Source organism: Lytechinus variegatus, chromosome 5, assembly GCF_018143015.1.
Source record: "Lytechinus variegatus isolate NC3 chromosome 5, Lvar_3.0, whole genome shotgun sequence".
Classification (NCBI taxonomy): domain Eukaryota; kingdom Metazoa; phylum Echinodermata; class Echinoidea; order Temnopleuroida; family Toxopneustidae; genus Lytechinus; species Lytechinus variegatus.
Window position 1 is genome coordinate 104,408 of NC_054744.1, and position 20,029 is coordinate 124,436.

The following is a 20,029-nucleotide window of genomic DNA, read 5'->3' on the forward strand; positions in this document are numbered from 1 at the left end:
CGCAGGTGAGAAGTGGGACCTCACAGTTCAGATTTTTTTGAGTCAAATGGCCGGCCAAAAAACGTATGCCGCAAGATGGCAGCATTCTCATTTGGCGTCGGGACGGCATGGTGTCGAAAGATGTATTCGTTGGCATTTCTATATGTTATCTAGCCCTGCAGTTTTGCCTCTTTTAACACCATTACGTCATTTTTCTTGATGCGCACCCCTGGGTGACGAAACAACCAACATGCTGACGTAAACCATGATGCGCGCTCCTCGTTCCCTGGAGACCTTGAGCTCGCAAACATTGCCTTTACTGGCGGACATCGAACGAGAAGAAGAACGGATACCAACAAATGGAATTGGATTAGAAGGAGGGGCAGGCTGCCTAGAGCGAATTTTATTGAGTATTGAGTGGACGTCCAAATTAACGATAGAATGAACAAGCGACCAAAGAAACAGACCAAAAAAAGAGGATCAATCACCTACTTCATTTTCCATCATGCAGACAACAAAAAAGGAACGGGTAAAACAAGAAACCTTTTATTTGTTACGATAGTTTCCTCTCTTTTTCTTTTCTTTTCCCTTTTCCCCTGCTCTATCAAGAAGGAGACGAGAAAAGAATAGAGGCAAAAGTGATACTATTAGGAAAGCATACTTTAAACGAAGAAATGAACAAAGAGGCATTTCATGAAGCAAAGAGGGGGGGGGGGGGGGAGAAAAAAAAAGCCTACAACACCCGGTATTCCCAGGCGGTCTCCCATCCAAGTACTAACCGAGCCCTATGCTGCTTGACTTCGGTGATCGGACGAGAACCGGTATATTCAGCATGGTATGGTCGTAGGCTCTTGCTTGATGAAAGTTAAGCTATTTAAAGGGTCAGGGATGTTATGACGTCATCGGCTTATAAATCCCTGGAAGTTATTCGTTGATTGATGTCTTCAGTCATTTCATAAGTTAGCGTCATAGACATATGTAATTTTCTTTTAAAGCAAACCAAAGAAACAGAGGAGAGATGAAATATGTACATGGATTTTTTTCTATCATACTATATAAAAACTCTAAAACCATAAGAAATCCAAAAGTCAAAAGAAATGCTTTTGATTCGTTATAATCGAATATTTTGTGTCTTGTCTATCGTACCGATAATACTAGAAACACATAAGTGTAGGTGATGAAGTTAAGATGTTGTCTCCGCTCACTTTATATTTCACTTTTTGAAGCACTGGATGCCGATTTTCGGGCGCATTTTTTTCTGGGCTTCATTTCTGTAACATATCACAGACGCAGGTGAGAAGTGGGACCTCACAGTTCAGATTTTTTTTGAGTCAAATGGCCGGCCAAAAAACGTATGCCGCAAGATGGCAGCATTCTCATTTGGCGTCGGGACGGCATGGTGTCGAAAGATGTATTCGTTGGCATTTCTATATGTTATCTAGCCCTGCAGTTTTGCCTCTTTTAACACCATTACGTCATTTTTCTTGATGCGCACCCCTGGGTGACGAAACAACCAACATGCTGACGTAAACCATGATGCGCGCTCCTCGTTCCCTGGAGACCTTGAGCTCGCAAACATTGCCTTTACTGGCGGACATCGAACGAGAAGAAGAACGGATACCAACAAATGGAATTGGATTAGAAGGAGGGGCAGGCTGCCTAGAGCGAATTTTATTGAGTATTGAGTGGACGTCCAAATTAACGATAGAATGAACAAGCGACCAAAGAAACAGACCAAAAAAAGAGGATCAATCACCTACTTCATTTTCCATCATGCAGACAACAAAAAAGGAACGGGTAAAACAAGAAACCTTTTATTTGTTACGATAGTTTCCTCTCTTTTTCTTTTCTTTTCCCTTTTCCCCTGCTCTATCAAGAAGGAGACGAGAAAAGAATAGAGGCAAAAGTGATACTATTAGGAAAGCATACTTTAAACGAAGAAATGAACAAAGAGGCATTTCATGAAGCAAAGAGGGGGGGGGGGGGAGAAAAAAAAAGCCTACAACACCCGGTATTCCCAGGCGGTCTCCCATCCAAGTACTAACCGAGCCCTATGCTGCTTGACTTCGGTGATCGGACGAGAACCGGTATATTCAGCATGGTATGGTCGTAGGCTCTTGCTTGATGAAAGTTAAGCTATTTAAAGGGTCAGGGATGTTATGACGTCATCGGCTTATAAATCCCTGGAAGTTATTCGTTGATTGATGTCTTCAGTCATTTCATAAGTTAGCGTCATAGACATATGTAATTTTCTTTTAAAGCAAACCAAAGAAACAGAGGAGAGATGAAATATGTACATGGATTTTTTTCTATCATACTATATAAAAACTCTAAAACCATAAGAAATCCAAAAGTCAAAAGAAATGCTTTTGATTCGTTATAATCGAATATTTTGTGTCTTGTCTATCGTACCGATAATACTAGAAACACATAAGTGTAGGTGATGAAGTTAAGATGTTGTCTCCGCTCACTTTATATTTCACTTTTTGAAGCACTGGATGCCGATTTTCGGGCGCATTTTTTTCTGGGCTTCATTTCTGTAACATATCACAGACGCAGGTGAGAAGTGGGACCTCACAGTTCAGATTTTTTTGAGTCAAATGGCCGGCCAAAAAACGTATGCCGCAAGATGGCAGCATTCTCATTTGGCGTCGGGACGGCATGGTGTCGAAAGATGTATTCGTTGGCATTTCTATATGTTATCTAGCCCTGCAGTTTTGCCTCTTTTAACACCATTACGTCATTTTTCTTGATGCGCACCCCTGGGTGACGAAACAACCAACATGCTGACGTAAACCATGATGCGCGCTCCTCGTTCCCTGGAGACCTTGAGCTCGCAAACATTGCCTTTACTGGCGGACATCGAACGAGAAGAAGAACGGATACCAACAAATGGAATTGGATTAGAAGGAGGGGCAGGCTGCCTAGAGCGAATTTTATTGAGTATTGAGTGGACGTCCAAATTAACGATAGAATGAACAAGCGACCAAAGAAACAGACCAAAAAAAGAGGATCAATCACCTACTTCATTTTCCATCATGCAGACAACAAAAAAGGAACGGGTAAAACAAGAAACCTTTTATTTGTTACGATAGTTTCCTCTCTTTTTCTTTTCTTTTCCCTTTTCCCCTGCTCTATCAAGAAGGAGACGAGAAAAGAATAGAGGCAAAAGTGATACTATTAGGAAAGCATACTTTAAACGAAGAAATGAACAAAGAGGCATTTCATGAAGCAAAGAGGGGGGGGGGGGGAGAAAAAAAAAGCCTACAACACCCGGTATTCCCAGGCGGTCTCCCATCCAAGTACTAACCGAGCCCTATGCTGCTTGACTTCGGTGATCGGACGAGAACCGGTATATTCAGCATGGTATGGTCGTAGGCTCTTGCTTGATGAAAGTTAAGCTATTTAAAGGGTCAGGGATGTTATGACGTCATCGGCTTATAAATCCCTGGAAGTTATTCGTTGATTGATGTCTTCAGTCATTTCATAAGTTAGCGTCATAGACATATGTAATTTTCTTTTAAAGCAAACCAAAGAAACAGAGGAGAGATGAAATATGTACATGGATTTTTTTCTATCATACTATATAAAAACTCTAAAACCATAAGAAATCCAAAAGTCAAAAGAAATGCTTTTGATTCGTTATAATCGAATATTTTGTGTCTTGTCTATCGTACCGATAATACTAGAAACACATAAGTGTAGGTGATGAAGTTAAGATGTTGTCTCCGCTCACTTTATATTTCACTTTTTGAAGCACTGGATGCCGATTTTCGGGCGCATTTTTTTCTGGGCTTCATTTCTGTAACATATCACAGACGCAGGTGAGAAGTGGGACCTCACAGTTCAGATTTTTTTGAGTCAAATGGCCGGCCAAAAAACGTATGCCGCAAGATGGCAGCATTCTCATTTGGCGTCGGGACGGCATGGTGTCGAAAGATGTATTCGTTGGCATTTCTATATGTTATCTAGCCCTGCAGTTTTGCCTCTTTTAACACCATTACGTCATTTTTCTTGATGCGCACCCCTGGGTGACGAAACAACCAACATGCTGACGTAAACCATGATGCGCGCTCCTCGTTCCCTGGAGACCTTGAGCTCGCAAACATTGCCTTTACTGGCGGACATCGAACGAGAAGAAGAACGGATACCAACAAATGGAATTGGATTAGAAGGAGGGGCAGGCTGCCTAGAGCGAATTTTATTGAGTATTGAGTGGACGTCCAAATTAACGATAGAATGAACAAGCGACCAAAGAAACAGACCAAAAAAAGAGGATCAATCACCTACTTCATTTTCCATCATGCAGACAACAAAAAAGGAACGGGTAAAACAAGAAACCTTTTATTTGTTACGATAGTTTCCTCTCTTTTTCTTTTCTTTTCCCTTTTCCCCTGCTCTATCAAGAAGGAGACGAGAAAAGAATAGAGGCAAAAGTGATACTATTAGGAAAGCATACTTTAAACGAAGAAATGAACAAAGAGGCATTTCATGAAGCAAAGAGGGGGGGGGGGGGGAAAAAAAAAGCCTACAACACCCGGTATTCCCAGGCGGTCTCCCATCCAAGTACTAACCGAGCCCTATGCTGCTTGACTTCGGTGATCGGACGAGAACCGGTATATTCAGCATGGTATGGTCGTAGGCTCTTGCTTGATGAAAGTTAAGCTATTTAAAGGGTCAGGGATGTTATGACGTCATCGGCTTATAAATCCCTGGAAGTTATTCGTTGATTGATGTCTTCAGTCATTTCATAAGTTAGCGTCATAGACATATGTAATTTTCTTTTAAAGCAAACCAAAGAAACAGAGGAGAGATGAAATATGTACATGGATTTTTTTCTATCATACTATATAAAAACTCTAAAACCATAAGAAATCCAAAAGTCAAAAGAAATGCTTTTGATTCGTTATAATCGAATATTTTGTGTCTTGTCTATCGTACCGATAATACTAGAAACACATAAGTGTAGGTGATGAAGTTAAGATGTTGTCTCCGCTCACTTTATATTTCACTTTTTGAAGCACTGGATGCCGATTTTCGGGCGCATTTTTTTCTGGGCTTCATTTCTGTAACATATCACAGACGCAGGTGAGAAGTGGGACCTCACAGTTCAGATTTTTTTGAGTCAAATGGCCGGCCAAAAAACGTATGCCGCAAGATGGCAGCATTCTCATTTGGCGTCGGGACGGCATGGTGTCGAAAGATGTATTCGTTGGCATTTCTATATGTTATCTAGCCCTGCAGTTTTGCCTCTTTTAACACCATTACGTCATTTTTCTTGATGCGCACCCCTGGGTGACGAAACAACCAACATGCTGACGTAAACCATGATGCGCGCTCCTCGTTCCCTGGAGACCTTGAGCTCGCAAACATTGCCTTTACTGGCGGACATCGAACGAGAAGAAGAACGGATACCAACAAATGGAATTGGATTAGAAGGAGGGGCAGGCTGCCTAGAGCGAATTTTATTGAGTATTGAGTGGACGTCCAAATTAACGATAGAATGAACAAGCGACCAAAGAAACAGACCAAAAAAAGAGGATCAATCACCTACTTCATTTTCCATCATGCAGACAACAAAAAAGGAACGGGTTAAAACAAGAAACCTTTTATTTGTTACGATAGTTTCCTCTCTTTTTCTTTTCTTTTCCCTTTTCCCCTGCTCTATCAAGAAGGAGACGAGAAAAGAATAGAGGCAAAAGTGATACTATTAGGAAAGCATACTTTAAACGAAGAAATGAACAAAGAGGCATTTCATGAAGCAAAGAGGGGGGGGGGGGGAAAAAAAAAGCCTACAACACCCGGTATTCCCAGGCGGTCTCCCATCCAAGTACTAACCGAGCCCTATGCTGCTTGACTTCGGTGATCGGACGAGAACCGGTATATTCAGCATGGTATGGTCGTAGGCTCTTGCTTGATGAAAGTTAAGCTATTTAAAGGGTCAGGGATGTTATGACGTCATCGGCTTATAAATCCCTGGAAGTTATTCGTTGATTGATGTCTTCAGTCATTTCATAAGTTAGCGTCATAGACATATGTAATTTTCTTTTAAAGCAAACCAAAGAAACAGAGGAGAGATGAAATATGTACATGGATTTTTTTCTATCATACTATATAAAAACTCTAAAACCATAAGAAATCCAAAAGTCAAAAGAAATGCTTTTGATTCGTTATAATCGAATATTTTGTGTCTTGTCTATCGTACCGATAATACTAGAAACACATAAGTGTAGGTGATGAAGTTAAGATGTTGTCTCCGCTCACTTTATATTTCACTTTTTGAAGCACTGGATGCCGATTTTCGGGCGCATTTTTTTCTGGGCTTCATTTCTGTAACATATCACAGACGCAGGTGAGAAGTGGGACCTCACAGTTCAGATTTTTTTGAGTCAAATGGCCGGCCAAAAAACGTATGCCGCAAGATGGCAGCATTCTCATTTGGCGTCGGGACGGCATGGTGTCGAAAGATGTATTCGTTGGCATTTCTATATGTTATCTAGCCCTGCAGTTTTGCCTCTTTTAACACCATTACGTCATTTTTCTTGATGCGCACCCCTGGGTGACGAAACAACCAACATGCTGACGTAAACCATGATGCGCGCTCCTCGTTCCCTGGAGACCTTGAGCTCGCAAACATTGCCTTTACTGGCGGACATCGAACGAGAAGAAGAACGGATACCAACAAATGGAATTGGATTAGAAGGAGGGGCAGGCTGCCTAGAGCGAATTTTATTGAGTATTGAGTGGACGTCCAAATTAACGATAGAATGAACAAGCGACCAAAGAAACAGACCAAAAAAAGAGGATCAATCACCTACTTCATTTTCCATCATGCAGACAACAAAAAAGGAACGGGTAAAACAAGAAACCTTTTATTTGTTACGATAGTTTCCTCTCTTTTTCTTTTCTTTTCCCTTTTCCCCTGCTCTATCAAGAAGGAGACGAGAAAAGAATAGAGGCAAAAGTGATACTATTAGGAAAGCATACTTTAAACGAAGAAATGAACAAAGAGGCATTTCATGAAGCAAAGAGGGGGGGGGGGGGAGAAAAAAAAAGCCTACAACACCCGGTATTCCCAGGCGGTCTCCCATCCAAGTACTAACCGAGCCCTATGCTGCTTGACTTCGGTGATCGGACGAGAACCGGTATATTCAGCATGGTATGGTCGTAGGCTCTTGCTTGATGAAAGTTAAGCTATTTAAAGGGTCAGGGATGTTATGACGTCATCGGCTTATAAATCCCTGGAAGTTATTCGTTGATTGATGTCTTCAGTCATTTCATAAGTTAGCGTCATAGACATATGTAATTTTCTTTTAAAGCAAACCAAAGAAACAGAGGAGAGATGAAATATGTACATGGATTTTTTTCTATCATACTATATAAAAACTCTAAAACCATAAGAAATCCAAAAGTCAAAAGAAATGCTTTTGATTCGTTATAATCGAATATTTTGTGTCTTGTCTATCGTACCGATAATACTAGAAACACATAAGTGTAGGTGATGAAGTTAAGATGTTGTCTCCGCTCACTTTATATTTCACTTTTTGAAGCACTGGATGCCGATTTTCGGGCGCATTTTTTTCTGGGCTTCATTTCTGTAACATATCACAGACGCAGGTGAGAAGTGGGACCTCACAGTTCAGATTTTTTTGAGTCAAATGGCCGGCCAAAAAACGTATGCCGCAAGATGGCAGCATTCTCATTTGGCGTCGGGACGGCATGGTGTCGAAAGATGTATTCGTTGGCATTTCTATATGTTATCTAGCCCTGCAGTTTTGCCTCTTTTAACACCATTACGTCATTTTTCTTGATGCGCACCCCTGGGTGACGAAACAACCAACATGCTGACGTAAACCATGATGCGCGCTCCTCGTTCCCTGGAGACCTTGAGCTCGCAAACATTGCCTTTACTGGCGGACATCGAACGAGAAGAAGAACGGATACCAACAAATGGAATTGGATTAGAAGGAGGGGCAGGCTGCCTAGAGCGAATTTTATTGAGTATTGAGTGGACGTCCAAATTAACGATAGAATGAACAAGCGACCAAAGAAACAGACCAAAAAAAGAGGATCAATCACCTACTTCATTTTCCATCATGCAGACAACAAAAAAGGAACGGGTAAAACAAGAAACCTTTTATTTGTTACGATAGTTTCCTCTCTTTTTCTTTTCTTTTCCCTTTTCCCCTGCTCTATCAAGAAGGAGACGAGAAAAGAATAGAGGCAAAAGTGATACTATTAGGAAAGCATACTTTAAACGAAGAAATGAACAAAGAGGCATTTCATGAAGCAAAGAGGGGGGGGGGGGGAGAAAAAAAAAGCCTACAACACCCGGTATTCCCAGGCGGTCTCCCATCCAAGTACTAACCGAGCCCTATGCTGCTTGACTTCGGTGATCGGACGAGAACCGGTATATTCAGCATGGTATGGTCGTAGGCTCTTGCTTGATGAAAGTTAAGCTATTTAAAGGGTCAGGGATGTTATGACGTCATCGGCTTATAAATCCCTGGAAGTTATTCGTTGATTGATGTCTTCAGTCATTTCATAAGTTAGCGTCATAGACATATGTAATTTTCTTTTAAAGCAAACCAAAGAAACAGAGGAGAGATGAAATATGTACATGGATTTTTTTCTATCATACTATATAAAAACTCTAAAACCATAAGAAATCCAAAAGTCAAAAGAAATGCTTTTGATTCGTTATAATCGAATATTTTGTGTCTTGTCTATCGTACCGATAATACTAGAAACACATAAGTGTAGGTGATGAAGTTAAGATGTTGTCTCCGCTCACTTTATATTTCACTTTTTGAAGCACTGGATGCCGATTTTCGGGCGCATTTTTTTCTGGGCTTCATTTCTGTAACATATCACAGACGCAGGTGAGAAGTGGGACCTCACAGTTCAGATTTTTTTGAGTCAAATGGCCGGCCAAAAAACGTATGCCGCAAGATGGCAGCATTCTCATTTGGCGTCGGGACGGCATGGTGTCGAAAGATGTATTCGTTGGCATTTCTATATGTTATCTAGCCCTGCAGTTTTGCCTCTTTTAACACCATTACGTCATTTTTCTTGATGCGCACCCCTGGGTGACGAAACAACCAACATGCTGACGTAAACCATGATGCGCGCTCCTCGTTCCCTGGAGACCTTGAGCTCGCAAACATTGCCTTTACTGGCGGACATCGAACGAGAAGAAGAACGGATACCAACAAATGGAATTGGATTAGAAGGAGGGGCAGGCTGCCTAGAGCGAATTTTATTGAGTATTGAGTGGACGTCCAAATTAACGATAGAATGAACAAGCGACCAAAGAAACAGACCAAAAAAAGAGGATCAATCACCTACTTCATTTTCCATCATGCAGACAACAAAAAAGGAACGGGTAAAACAAGAAACCTTTTATTTGTTACGATAGTTTCCTCTCTTTTTCTTTTCTTTTCCCTTTTCCCCTGCTCTATCAAGAAGGAGACGAGAAAAGAATAGAGGCAAAAGTGATACTATTAGGAAAGCATACTTTAAACGAAGAAATGAACAAAGAGGCATTTCATGAAGCAAAGAGGGGGGGGGGGGGAGAAAAAAAAAGCCTACAACACCCGGTATTCCCAGGCGGTCTCCCATCCAAGTACTAACCGAGCCCTATGCTGCTTGACTTCGGTGATCGGACGAGAACCGGTATATTCAGCATGGTATGGTCGTAGGCTCTTGCTTGATGAAAGTTAAGCTATTTAAAGGGTCAGGGATGTTATGACGTCATCGGCTTATAAATCCCTGGAAGTTATTCGTTGATTGATGTCTTCAGTCATTTCATAAGTTAGCGTCATAGACATATGTAATTTTCTTTTAAAGCAAACCAAAGAAACAGAGGAGAGATGAAATATGTACATGGATTTTTTTCTATCATACTATATAAAAACTCTAAAACCATAAGAAATCCAAAAGTCAAAAGAAATGCTTTTGATTCGTTATAATCGAATATTTTGTGTCTTGTCTATCGTACCGATAATACTAGAAACACATAAGTGTAGGTGATGAAGTTAAGATGTTGTCTCCGCTCACTTTATATTTCACTTTTTGAAGCACTGGATGCCGATTTTCGGGCGCATTTTTTTCTGGGCTTCATTTCTGTAACATATCACAGACGCAGGTGAGAAGTGGGACCTCACAGTTCAGATTTTTTTGAGTCAAATGGCCGGCCAAAAAACGTATGCCGCAAGATGGCAGCATTCTCATTTGGCGTCGGGACGGCATGGTGTCGAAAGATGTATTCGTTGGCATTTCTATATGTTATCTAGCCCTGCAGTTTTGCCTCTTTTAACACCATTACGTCATTTTTCTTGATGCGCACCCCTGGGTGACGAAACAACCAACATGCTGACGTAAACCATGATGCGCGCTCCTCGTTCCCTGGAGACCTTGAGCTCGCAAACATTGCCTTTACTGGCGGACATCGAACGAGAAGAAGAACGGATACCAACAAATGGAATTGGATTAGAAGGAGGGGCAGGCTGCCTAGAGCGAATTTTATTGAGTATTGAGTGGACGTCCAAATTAACGATAGAATGAACAAGCGACCAAAGAAACAGACCAAAAAAAGAGGATCAATCACCTACTTCATTTTCCATCATGCAGACAACAAAAAAGGAACGGGTAAAACAAGAAACCTTTTATTTGTTACGATAGTTTCCTCTCTTTTTCTTTTCTTTTCCCTTTTCCCCTGCTCTATCAAGAAGGAGACGAGAAAAGAATAGAGGCAAAAGTGATACTATTAGGAAAGCATACTTTAAACGAAGAAATGAACAAAGAGGCATTTCATGAAGCAAAGAGGGGGGGGGGGGGAGAAAAAAAAAGCCTACAACACCCGGTATTCCCAGGCGGTCTCCCATCCAAGTACTAACCGAGCCCTATGCTGCTTGACTTCGGTGATCGGACGAGAACCGGTATATTCAGCATGGTATGGTCGTAGGCTCTTGCTTGATGAAAGTTAAGCTATTTAAAGGGTCAGGGATGTTATGACGTCATCGGCTTATAAATCCCTGGAAGTTATTCGTTGATTGATGTCTTCAGTCATTTCATAAGTTAGCGTCATAGACATATGTAATTTTCTTTTAAAGCAAACCAAAGAAACAGAGGAGAGATGAAATATGTACATGGATTTTTTTCTATCATACTATATAAAAACTCTAAAACCATAAGAAATCCAAAAGTCAAAAGAAATGCTTTTGATTCGTTATAATCGAATATTTTGTGTCTTGTCTATCGTACCGATAATACTAGAAACACATAAGTGTAGGTGATGAAGTTAAGATGTTGTCTCCGCTCACTTTATATTTCACTTTTTGAAGCACTGGATGCCGATTTTCGGGCGCATTTTTTTCTGGGCTTCATTTCTGTAACATATCACAGACGCAGGTGAGAAGTGGGACCTCACAGTTCAGATTTTTTTGAGTCAAATGGCCGGCCAAAAAACGTATGCCGCAAGATGGCAGCATTCTCATTTGGCGTCGGGACGGCATGGTGTCGAAAGATGTATTCGTTGGCATTTCTATATGTTATCTAGCCCTGCAGTTTTGCCTCTTTTAACACCATTACGTCATTTTTCTTGATGCGCACCCCTGGGTGACGAAACAACCAACATGCTGACGTAAACCATGATGCGCGCTCCTCGTTCCCTGGAGACCTTGAGCTCGCAAACATTGCCTTTACTGGCGGACATCGAACGAGAAGAAGAACGGATACCAACAAATGGAATTGGATTAGAAGGAGGGGCAGGCTGCCTAGAGCGAATTTTATTGAGTATTGAGTGGACGTCCAAATTAACGATAGAATGAACAAGCGACCAAAGAAACAGACCAAAAAAAGAGGATCAATCACCTACTTCATTTTCCATCATGCAGACAACAAAAAAGGAACGGGTAAAACAAGAAACCTTTTATTTGTTACGATAGTTTCCTCTCTTTTTCTTTTCTTTTCCCTTTTCCCCTGCTCTATCAAGAAGGAGACGAGAAAAGAATAGAGGCAAAAGTGATACTATTAGGAAAGCATACTTTAAACGAAGAAATGAACAAAGAGGCATTTCATGAAGCAAAGAGGGGGGGGGGGGAGAAAAAAAAAGCCTACAACACCCGGTATTCCCAGGCGGTCTCCCATCCAAGTACTAACCGAGCCCTATGCTGCTTGACTTCGGTGATCGGACGAGAACCGGTATATTCAGCATGGTATGGTCGTAGGCTCTTGCTTGATGAAAGTTAAGCTATTTAAAGGGTCAGGGATGTTATGACGTCATCGGCTTATAAATCCCTGGAAGTTATTCGTTGATTGATGTCTTCAGTCATTTCATAAGTTAGCGTCATAGACATATGTAATTTTCTTTTAAAGCAAACCAAAGAAACAGAGGAGAGATGAAATATGTACATGGATTTTTTTCTATCATACTATATAAAAACTCTAAAACCATAAGAAATCCAAAAGTCAAAAGAAATGCTTTTGATTCGTTATAATCGAATATTTTGTGTCTTGTCTATCGTACCGATAATACTAGAAACACATAAGTGTAGGTGATGAAGTTAAGATGTTGTCTCCGCTCACTTTATATTTCACTTTTTGAAGCACTGGATGCCGATTTTCGGGCGCATTTTTTTCTGGGCTTCATTTCTGTAACATATCACAGACGCAGGTGAGAAGTGGGACCTCACAGTTCAGATTTTTTTGAGTCAAATGGCCGGCCAAAAAACGTATGCCGCAAGATGGCAGCATTCTCATTTGGCGTCGGGACGGCATGGTGTCGAAAGATGTATTCGTTGGCATTTCTATATGTTATCTAGCCCTGCAGTTTTGCCTCTTTTAACACCATTACGTCATTTTTCTTGATGCGCACCCCTGGGTGACGAAACAACCAACATGCTGACGTAAACCATGATGCGCGCTCCTCGTTCCCTGGAGACCTTGAGCTCGCAAACATTGCCTTTACTGGCGGACATCGAACGAGAAGAAGAACGGATACCAACAAATGGAATTGGATTAGAAGGAGGGGCAGGCTGCCTAGAGCGAATTTTATTGAGTATTGAGTGGACGTCCAAATTAACGATAGAATGAACAAGCGACCAAAGAAACAGACCAAAAAAAGAGGATCAATCACCTACTTCATTTTCCATCATGCAGACAACAAAAAAGGAACGGGTAAAACAAGAAACCTTTTATTTGTTACGATAGTTTCCTCTCTTTTTCTTTTCTTTTCCCTTTTCCCCTGCTCTATCAAGAAGGAGACGAGAAAAGAATAGAGGCAAAAGTGATACTATTAGGAAAGCATACTTTAAACGAAGAAATGAACAAAGAGGCATTTCATGAAGCAAAGAGGGGGGGGGGGGGGAGAAAAAAAAAGCCTACAACACCCGGTATTCCCAGGCGGTCTCCCATCCAAGTACTAACCGAGCCCTATGCTGCTTGACTTCGGTGATCGGACGAGAACCGGTATATTCAGCATGGTATGGTCGTAGGCTCTTGCTTGATGAAAGTTAAGCTATTTAAAGGGTCAGGGATGTTATGACGTCATCGGCTTATAAATCCCTGGAAGTTATTCGTTGATTGATGTCTTCAGTCATTTCATAAGTTAGCGTCATAGACATATGTAATTTTCTTTTAAAGCAAACCAAAGAAACAGAGGAGAGATGAAATATGTACATGGATTTTTTTCTATCATACTATATAAAAACTCTAAAACCATAAGAAATCCAAAAGTCAAAAGAAATGCTTTTGATTCGTTATAATCGAATATTTTGTGTCTTGTCTATCGTACCGATAATACTAGAAACACATAAGTGTAGGTGATGAAGTTAAGATGTTGTCTCCGCTCACTTTATATTTCACTTTTTGAAGCACTGGATGCCGATTTTCGGGCGCATTTTTTTCTGGGCTTCATTTCTGTAACATATCACAGACGCAGGTGAGAAGTGGGACCTCACAGTTCAGATTTTTTTGAGTCAAATGGCCGGCCAAAAAACGTATGCCGCAAGATGGCAGCATTCTCATTTGGCGTCGGGACGGCATGGTGTCGAAAGATGTATTCGTTGGCATTTCTATATGTTATCTAGCCCTGCAGTTTTGCCTCTTTTAACACCATTACGTCATTTTTCTTGATGCGCACCCCTGGGTGACGAAACAACCAACATGCTGACGTAAACCATGATGCGCGCTCCTCGTTCCCTGGAGACCTTGAGCTCGCAAACATTGCCTTTACTGGCGGACATCGAACGAGAAGAAGAACGGATACCAACAAATGGAATTGGATTAGAAGGAGGGGCAGGCTGCCTAGAGCGAATTTTATTGAGTATTGAGTGGACGTCCAAATTAACGATAGAATGAACAAGCGACCAAAGAAACAGACCAAAAAAAGAGGATCAATCACCTACTTCATTTTCCATCATGCAGACAACAAAAAAGGAACGGGTAAAACAAGAAACCTTTTATTTGTTACGATAGTTTCCTCTCTTTTTCTTTTCTTTTCCCTTTTCCCCTGCTCTATCAAGAAGGAGACGAGAAAAGAATAGAGGCAAAAGTGATACTATTAGGAAAGCATACTTTAAACGAAGAAATGAACAAAGAGGCATTTCATGAAGCAAAGAGGGGGGGGGGGGGGAGAAAAAAAAAGCCTACAACACCCGGTATTCCCAGGCGGTCTCCCATCCAAGTACTAACCGAGCCCTATGCTGCTTGACTTCGGTGATCGGACGAGAACCGGTATATTCAGCATGGTATGGTCGTAGGCTCTTGCTTGATGAAAGTTAAGCTATTTAAAGGGTCAGGGATGTTATGACGTCATCGGCTTATAAATCCCTGGAAGTTATTCGTTGATTGATGTCTTCAGTCATTTCATAAGTTAGCGTCATAGACATATGTAATTTTCTTTTAAAGCAAACCAAAGAAACAGAGGAGAGATGAAATATGTACATGGATTTTTTTCTATCATACTATATAAAAACTCTAAAACCATAAGAAATCCAAAAGTCAAAAGAAATGCTTTTGATTCGTTATAATCGAATATTTTGTGTCTTGTCTATCGTACCGATAATACTAGAAACACATAAGTGTAGGTGATGAAGTTAAGATGTTGTCTCCGCTCACTTTATATTTCACTTTTTGAAGCACTGGATGCCGATTTTCGGGCGCATTTTTTTCTGGGCTTCATTTCTGTAACATATCACAGACGCAGGTGAGAAGTGGGACCTCACAGTTCAGATTTTTTTGAGTCAAATGGCCGGCCAAAAAACGTATGCCGCAAGATGGCAGCATTCTCATTTGGCGTCGGGACGGCATGGTGTCGAAAGATGTATTCGTTGGCATTTCTATATGTTATCTAGCCCTGCAGTTTTGCCTCTTTTAACACCATTACGTCATTTTTCTTGATGCGCACCCCTGGGTGACGAAACAACCAACATGCTGACGTAAACCATGATGCGCGCTCCTCGTTCCCTGGAGACCTTGAGCTCGCAAACATTGCCTTTACTGGCGGACATCGAACGAGAAGAAGAACGGATACCAACAAATGGAATTGGATTAGAAGGAGGGGCAGGCTGCCTAGAGCGAATTTTATTGAGTATTGAGTGGACGTCCAAATTAACGATAGAATGAACAAGCGACCAAAGAAACAGACCAAAAAAAGAGGATCAATCACCTACTTCATTTTCCATCATGCAGACAACAAAAAAGGAACGGGTAAAACAAGAAACCTTTTATTTGTTACGATAGTTTCCTCTCTTTTTCTTTTCTTTTCCCTTTTCCCCTGCTCTATCAAGAAGGAGACGAGAAAAGAATAGAGGCAAAAGTGATACTATTAGGAAAGCATACTTTAAACGAAGAAATGAACAAAGAGGCATTTCATGAAGCAAAGAGGGGGGGGGGGGGAGAAAAAAAAAGCCTACAACACCCGGTATTCCCAGGCGGTCTCCCATCCAAGTACTAACCGAGCCCTATGCTGCTTGACTTCGGTGATCGGACGAGAACCGGTATATTCAGCATGGTATGGTCGTAGGCTCTTGCTTGATGAAAGTTAAGCTATTTAAAGGGTCAGGGATGTTATGACGTCATCGGCTTATAAATCCCTGGAAGTTATTCGTTGATTGATGTCTTCAGTCATTTCATAAGTTAGCGTCATAGACATATGTAATTTTCTTTTAAAGCAAACCAAAGAAACAGAGGAGAGATGAAATATGTACATGGATTTTTTTCTATCATACTATATAAAAACTCTAAAACCATAAGAAATCCAAAAGTCAAAAGAAATGCTTTTGATTCGTTATAATCGAATATTTTGTGTCTTGTCTATCGTACCGATAATACTAGAAACACATAAGTGTAGGTGATGAAGTTAAGATGTTGTCTCCGCTCACTTTATATTTCACTTTTTGAAGCACTGGATGCCGATTTTCGGGCGCATTTTTTTCTGGGCTTCATTTCTGTAACATATCACAGACGCAGGTGAGAAGTGGGACCTCACAGTTCAGATTTTTTTGAGTCAAATGGCCGGCCAAAAAACGTATGCCGCAAGATGGCAGCATTCTCATTTGGCGTCGGGACGGCATGGTGTCGAAAGATGTATTCGTTGGCATTTCTATATGTTATCTAGCCCTGCAGTTTTGCCTCTTTTAACACCATTACGTCATTTTTCTTGATGCGCACCCCTGGGTGACGAAACAACCAACATGCTGACGTAAACCATGATGCGCGCTCCTCGTTCCCTGGAGACCTTGAGCTCGCAAACATTGCCTTTACTGGCGGACATCGAACGAGAAGAAGAACGGATACCAACAAATGGAATTGGATTAGAAGGAGGGGCAGGCTGCCTAGAGCGAATTTTATTGAGTATTGAGTGGACGTCCAAATTAACGATAGAATGAACAAGCGACCAAAGAAACAGACCAAAAAAAGAGGATCAATCACCTACTTCATTTTCCATCATGCAGACAACAAAAAAGGAACGGGTAAAACAAGAAACCTTTTATTTGTTACGATAGTTTCCTCTCTTTTTCTTTTCTTTTCCCTTTTCCCCTGCTCTATCAAGAAGGAGACGAGAAAAGAATAGAGGCAAAAGTGATACTATTAGGAAAGCATACTTTAAACGAAGAAATGAACAAAGAGGCATTTCATGAAGCAAAGAGGGGGGGGGGGGGGGAGAAAAAAAAGCCTACAACACCCGGTATTCCCAGGCGGTCTCCCATCCAAGTACTAACCGAGCCCTATGCTGCTTGACTTCGGTGATCGGACGAGAACCGGTATATTCAGCATGGTATGGTCGTAGGCTCTTGCTTGATGAAAGTTAAGCTATTTAAAGGGTCAGGGATGTTATGACGTCATCGGCTTATAAATCCCTGGAAGTTATTCGTTGATTGATGTCTTCAGTCATTTCATAAGTTAGCGTCATAGACATATGTAATTTTCTTTTAAAGCAAACCAAAGAAACAGAGGAGAGATGAAATATGTACATGGATTTTTTTCTATCATACTATATAAAAACTCTAAAACCATAAGAAATCCAAAAGTCAAAAGAAATGCTTTTGATTCGTTATAATCGAATATTTTGTGTCTTGTCTATCGTACCGATAATACTAGAAACACATAAGTGTAGGTGATGAAGTTAAGATGTTGTCTCCGCTCACTTTATATTTCACTTTTTGAAGCACTGGATGCCGATTTTCGGGCGCATTTTTTTCTGGGCTTCATTTCTGTAACATATCACAGACGCAGGTGAGAAGTGGGACCTCACAGTTCAGATTTTTTTTGAGTCAAATGGCCGGCCAAAAAACGTATGCCGCAAGATGGCAGCATTCTCATTTGGCGTCGGGACGGCATGGTGTCGAAAGATGTATTCGTTGGCATTTCTATATGTTATCTAGCCCTGCAGTTTTGCCTCTTTTAACACCATTACGTCATTTTTCTTGATGCGCACCCCTGGGTGACGAAACAACCAACATGCTGACGTAAACCATGATGCGCGCTCCTCGTTCCCTGGAGACCTTGAGCTCGCAAACATTGCCTTTACTGGCGGACATCGAACGAGAAGAAGAACGGATACCAACAAATGGAATTGGATTAGAAGGAGGGGCAGGCTGCCTAGAGCGAATTTTATTGAGTATTGAGTGGACGTCCAAATTAACGATAGAATGAACAAGCGACCAAAGAAACAGACCAAAAAAAGAGGATCAATCACCTACTTCATTTTCCATCATGCAGACAACAAAAAAGGAACGGGTAAAACAAGAAACCTTTTATTTGTTACGATAGTTTCCTCTCTTTTTCTTTTCTTTTCCCTTTTCCCCTGCTCTATCAAGAAGGAGACGAGAAAAGAATAGAGGCAAAAGTGATACTATTAGGAAAGCATACTTTAAACGAAGAAATGAACAAAGAGGCATTTCATGAAGCAAAGAGGGGGGGGGGGGAGAAAAAAAAAGCCTACAACACCCGGTATTCCCAGGCGGTCTCCCATCCAAGTACTAACCGAGCCCTATGCTGCTTGACTTCGGTGATCGGACGAGAACCGGTATATTCAGCATGGTATGGTCGTAGGCTCTTGCTTGATGAAAGTTAAGCTATTTAAAGGGTCAGGGATGTTATGACGTCATCGGCTTATAAATCCCTGGAAGTTATTCGTTGATTGATGTCTTCAGTCATTTCATAAGTTAGCGTCATAGACATATGTAATTTTCTTTTAAAGCAAACCAAAGAAACAGAGGAGAGATGAAATATGTACATGGATTTTTTTCTATCATACTATATAAAAACTCTAAAACCATAAGAAATCCAAAAGTCAAAAGAAATGCTTTTGATTCGTTATAATCGAATATTTTGTGTCTTGTCTATCGTACCGATAATACTAGAAACACATAAGTGTAGGTGATGAAGTTAAGATGTTGTCTCCGCTCACTTTATATTTCACTTTTTGAAGCACTGGATGCCGATTTTCGGGCGCATTTTTTTCTGGGCTTCATTTCTGTAACATATCACAGACGCAGGTGAGAAGTGGGACCTCACAGTTCAGATTTTTTTTGAGTCAAATGGCCGGCCAAAAAACGTATGCCGCAAGATGGCAGCATTCTCATTTGGCGTCGGGACGGCATGGTGTCGAAAGATGTATTCGTTGGCATTTCTATATGTTATCTAGCCCTGCAGTTTTGCCTCTTTTAACACCATTACGTCATTTTTCTTGATGCGCACCCCTGGGTGACGAAACAACCAACATGCTGACGTAAACCATGATGCGCGCTCCTCGTTCCCTGGAGACCTTGAGCTCGCAAACATTGCCTTTACTGGCGGACATCGAACGAGAAGAAGAACGGATACCAACAAATGGAATTGGATTAGAAGGAGGGGCAGGCTGCCTAGAGCGAATTTTATTGAGTATTGAGTGGACGTCCAAATTAACGATAGAATGAACAAGCGACCAAAGAAACAGACCAAAAAAAGAGGATCAATCACCTACTTCATTTTCCATCATGCAGACAACAAAAAAGGAACGGGTAAAACAAGAAACCTTTTATTTGTTACGATAGTTTCCTCTCTTTTTCTTTTCTTTTCCCTTTTCCCCTGCTCTATCAAGAAGGAGACGAGAAAAGAATAGAGGCAAAAGTGATACTATTAGGAAAGCATACTTTAAACGAAGAAATGAACAAAGAGGCATTTCATGAAGCAAAGAGGGGGGGGGGGGGAGAAAAAAAAAGCCTACAACACCCGGTATTCCCAGGCGGTCTCCCATCCAAGTACTAACCGAGCCCTATGCTGCTTGACTTCGGTGATCGGACGAGAACCGGTATATTCAGCATGGTATGGTCGTAGGCTCTTGCTTGATGAAAGTTAAGCTATTTAAAGGGTCAGGGATGTTATGACGTCATCGGCTTATAAATCCCTGGAAGTTATTCGTTGATTGATGTCTTCAGTCATTTCATAAGTTAGCGTCATAGACATATGTAATTTTCTTTTAAAGCAAACCAAAGAAACAGAGGAGAGATGAAATATGTACATGGATTTTTTTCTATCATACTATATAAAAACTCTAAAACCA

The 20,029-nt window shown here is 41.1% G+C and overlaps 16 non-coding genes across 16 annotated transcripts; all 16 read right to left on the reverse strand.

Moving 5' to 3' along the window:
- Positions 1-709: 709 nt before the first annotated feature.
- On the reverse strand, positions 710-828 carry LOC121416359. Its single transcript, XR_005970131.1, has one exon. It is a non-coding gene; the product is annotated as a 5S ribosomal RNA (ribosomal RNA).
- Positions 829-1,975: 1,147 nt separating this feature from the next.
- On the reverse strand, positions 1,976-2,094 carry LOC121416360. Its single transcript, XR_005970132.1, has one exon. It is a non-coding gene; the product is annotated as a 5S ribosomal RNA (ribosomal RNA).
- Positions 2,095-3,240: 1,146 nt separating this feature from the next.
- On the reverse strand, positions 3,241-3,359 carry LOC121416361. Its single transcript, XR_005970133.1, has one exon. It is a non-coding gene; the product is annotated as a 5S ribosomal RNA (ribosomal RNA).
- A 1,145-nt stretch (positions 3,360-4,504) lies between these two features.
- Positions 4,505-4,623, reverse strand: LOC121416362. Its single transcript, XR_005970134.1, has one exon. It is a non-coding gene; the product is annotated as a 5S ribosomal RNA (ribosomal RNA).
- Positions 4,624-5,768: 1,145 nt separating this feature from the next.
- Positions 5,769-5,887, reverse strand: LOC121416363. The gene has a single exon (XR_005970135.1). It is a non-coding gene; the product is annotated as a 5S ribosomal RNA (ribosomal RNA).
- Positions 5,888-7,033: 1,146 nt separating this feature from the next.
- LOC121416364 lies at positions 7,034-7,152 on the reverse strand. The gene has a single exon (XR_005970136.1). It is a non-coding gene; the product is annotated as a 5S ribosomal RNA (ribosomal RNA).
- A 1,146-nt stretch (positions 7,153-8,298) lies between these two features.
- Positions 8,299-8,417, reverse strand: LOC121416365. Its single transcript, XR_005970137.1, has one exon. It is a non-coding gene; the product is annotated as a 5S ribosomal RNA (ribosomal RNA).
- Positions 8,418-9,563: 1,146 nt separating this feature from the next.
- LOC121416366 lies at positions 9,564-9,682 on the reverse strand. Its single transcript, XR_005970138.1, has one exon. It is a non-coding gene; the product is annotated as a 5S ribosomal RNA (ribosomal RNA).
- Positions 9,683-10,828: 1,146 nt separating this feature from the next.
- On the reverse strand, positions 10,829-10,947 carry LOC121416368. Its single transcript, XR_005970140.1, has one exon. It is a non-coding gene; the product is annotated as a 5S ribosomal RNA (ribosomal RNA).
- Positions 10,948-12,092: 1,145 nt separating this feature from the next.
- Positions 12,093-12,211, reverse strand: LOC121416369. Its single transcript, XR_005970141.1, has one exon. It is a non-coding gene; the product is annotated as a 5S ribosomal RNA (ribosomal RNA).
- A 1,147-nt stretch (positions 12,212-13,358) lies between these two features.
- Positions 13,359-13,477, reverse strand: LOC121416371. The gene has a single exon (XR_005970142.1). It is a non-coding gene; the product is annotated as a 5S ribosomal RNA (ribosomal RNA).
- Positions 13,478-14,624: 1,147 nt separating this feature from the next.
- Positions 14,625-14,743, reverse strand: LOC121416372. Its single transcript, XR_005970143.1, has one exon. It is a non-coding gene; the product is annotated as a 5S ribosomal RNA (ribosomal RNA).
- A 1,146-nt stretch (positions 14,744-15,889) lies between these two features.
- On the reverse strand, positions 15,890-16,008 carry LOC121416373. The gene has a single exon (XR_005970144.1). It is a non-coding gene; the product is annotated as a 5S ribosomal RNA (ribosomal RNA).
- Positions 16,009-17,155: 1,147 nt separating this feature from the next.
- On the reverse strand, positions 17,156-17,274 carry LOC121416374. Its single transcript, XR_005970145.1, has one exon. It is a non-coding gene; the product is annotated as a 5S ribosomal RNA (ribosomal RNA).
- A 1,146-nt stretch (positions 17,275-18,420) lies between these two features.
- On the reverse strand, positions 18,421-18,539 carry LOC121416375. Its single transcript, XR_005970146.1, has one exon. It is a non-coding gene; the product is annotated as a 5S ribosomal RNA (ribosomal RNA).
- Positions 18,540-19,686: 1,147 nt separating this feature from the next.
- Positions 19,687-19,805, reverse strand: LOC121416376. The gene has a single exon (XR_005970147.1). It is a non-coding gene; the product is annotated as a 5S ribosomal RNA (ribosomal RNA).
- Positions 19,806-20,029: the final 224 nt, after the last annotated feature.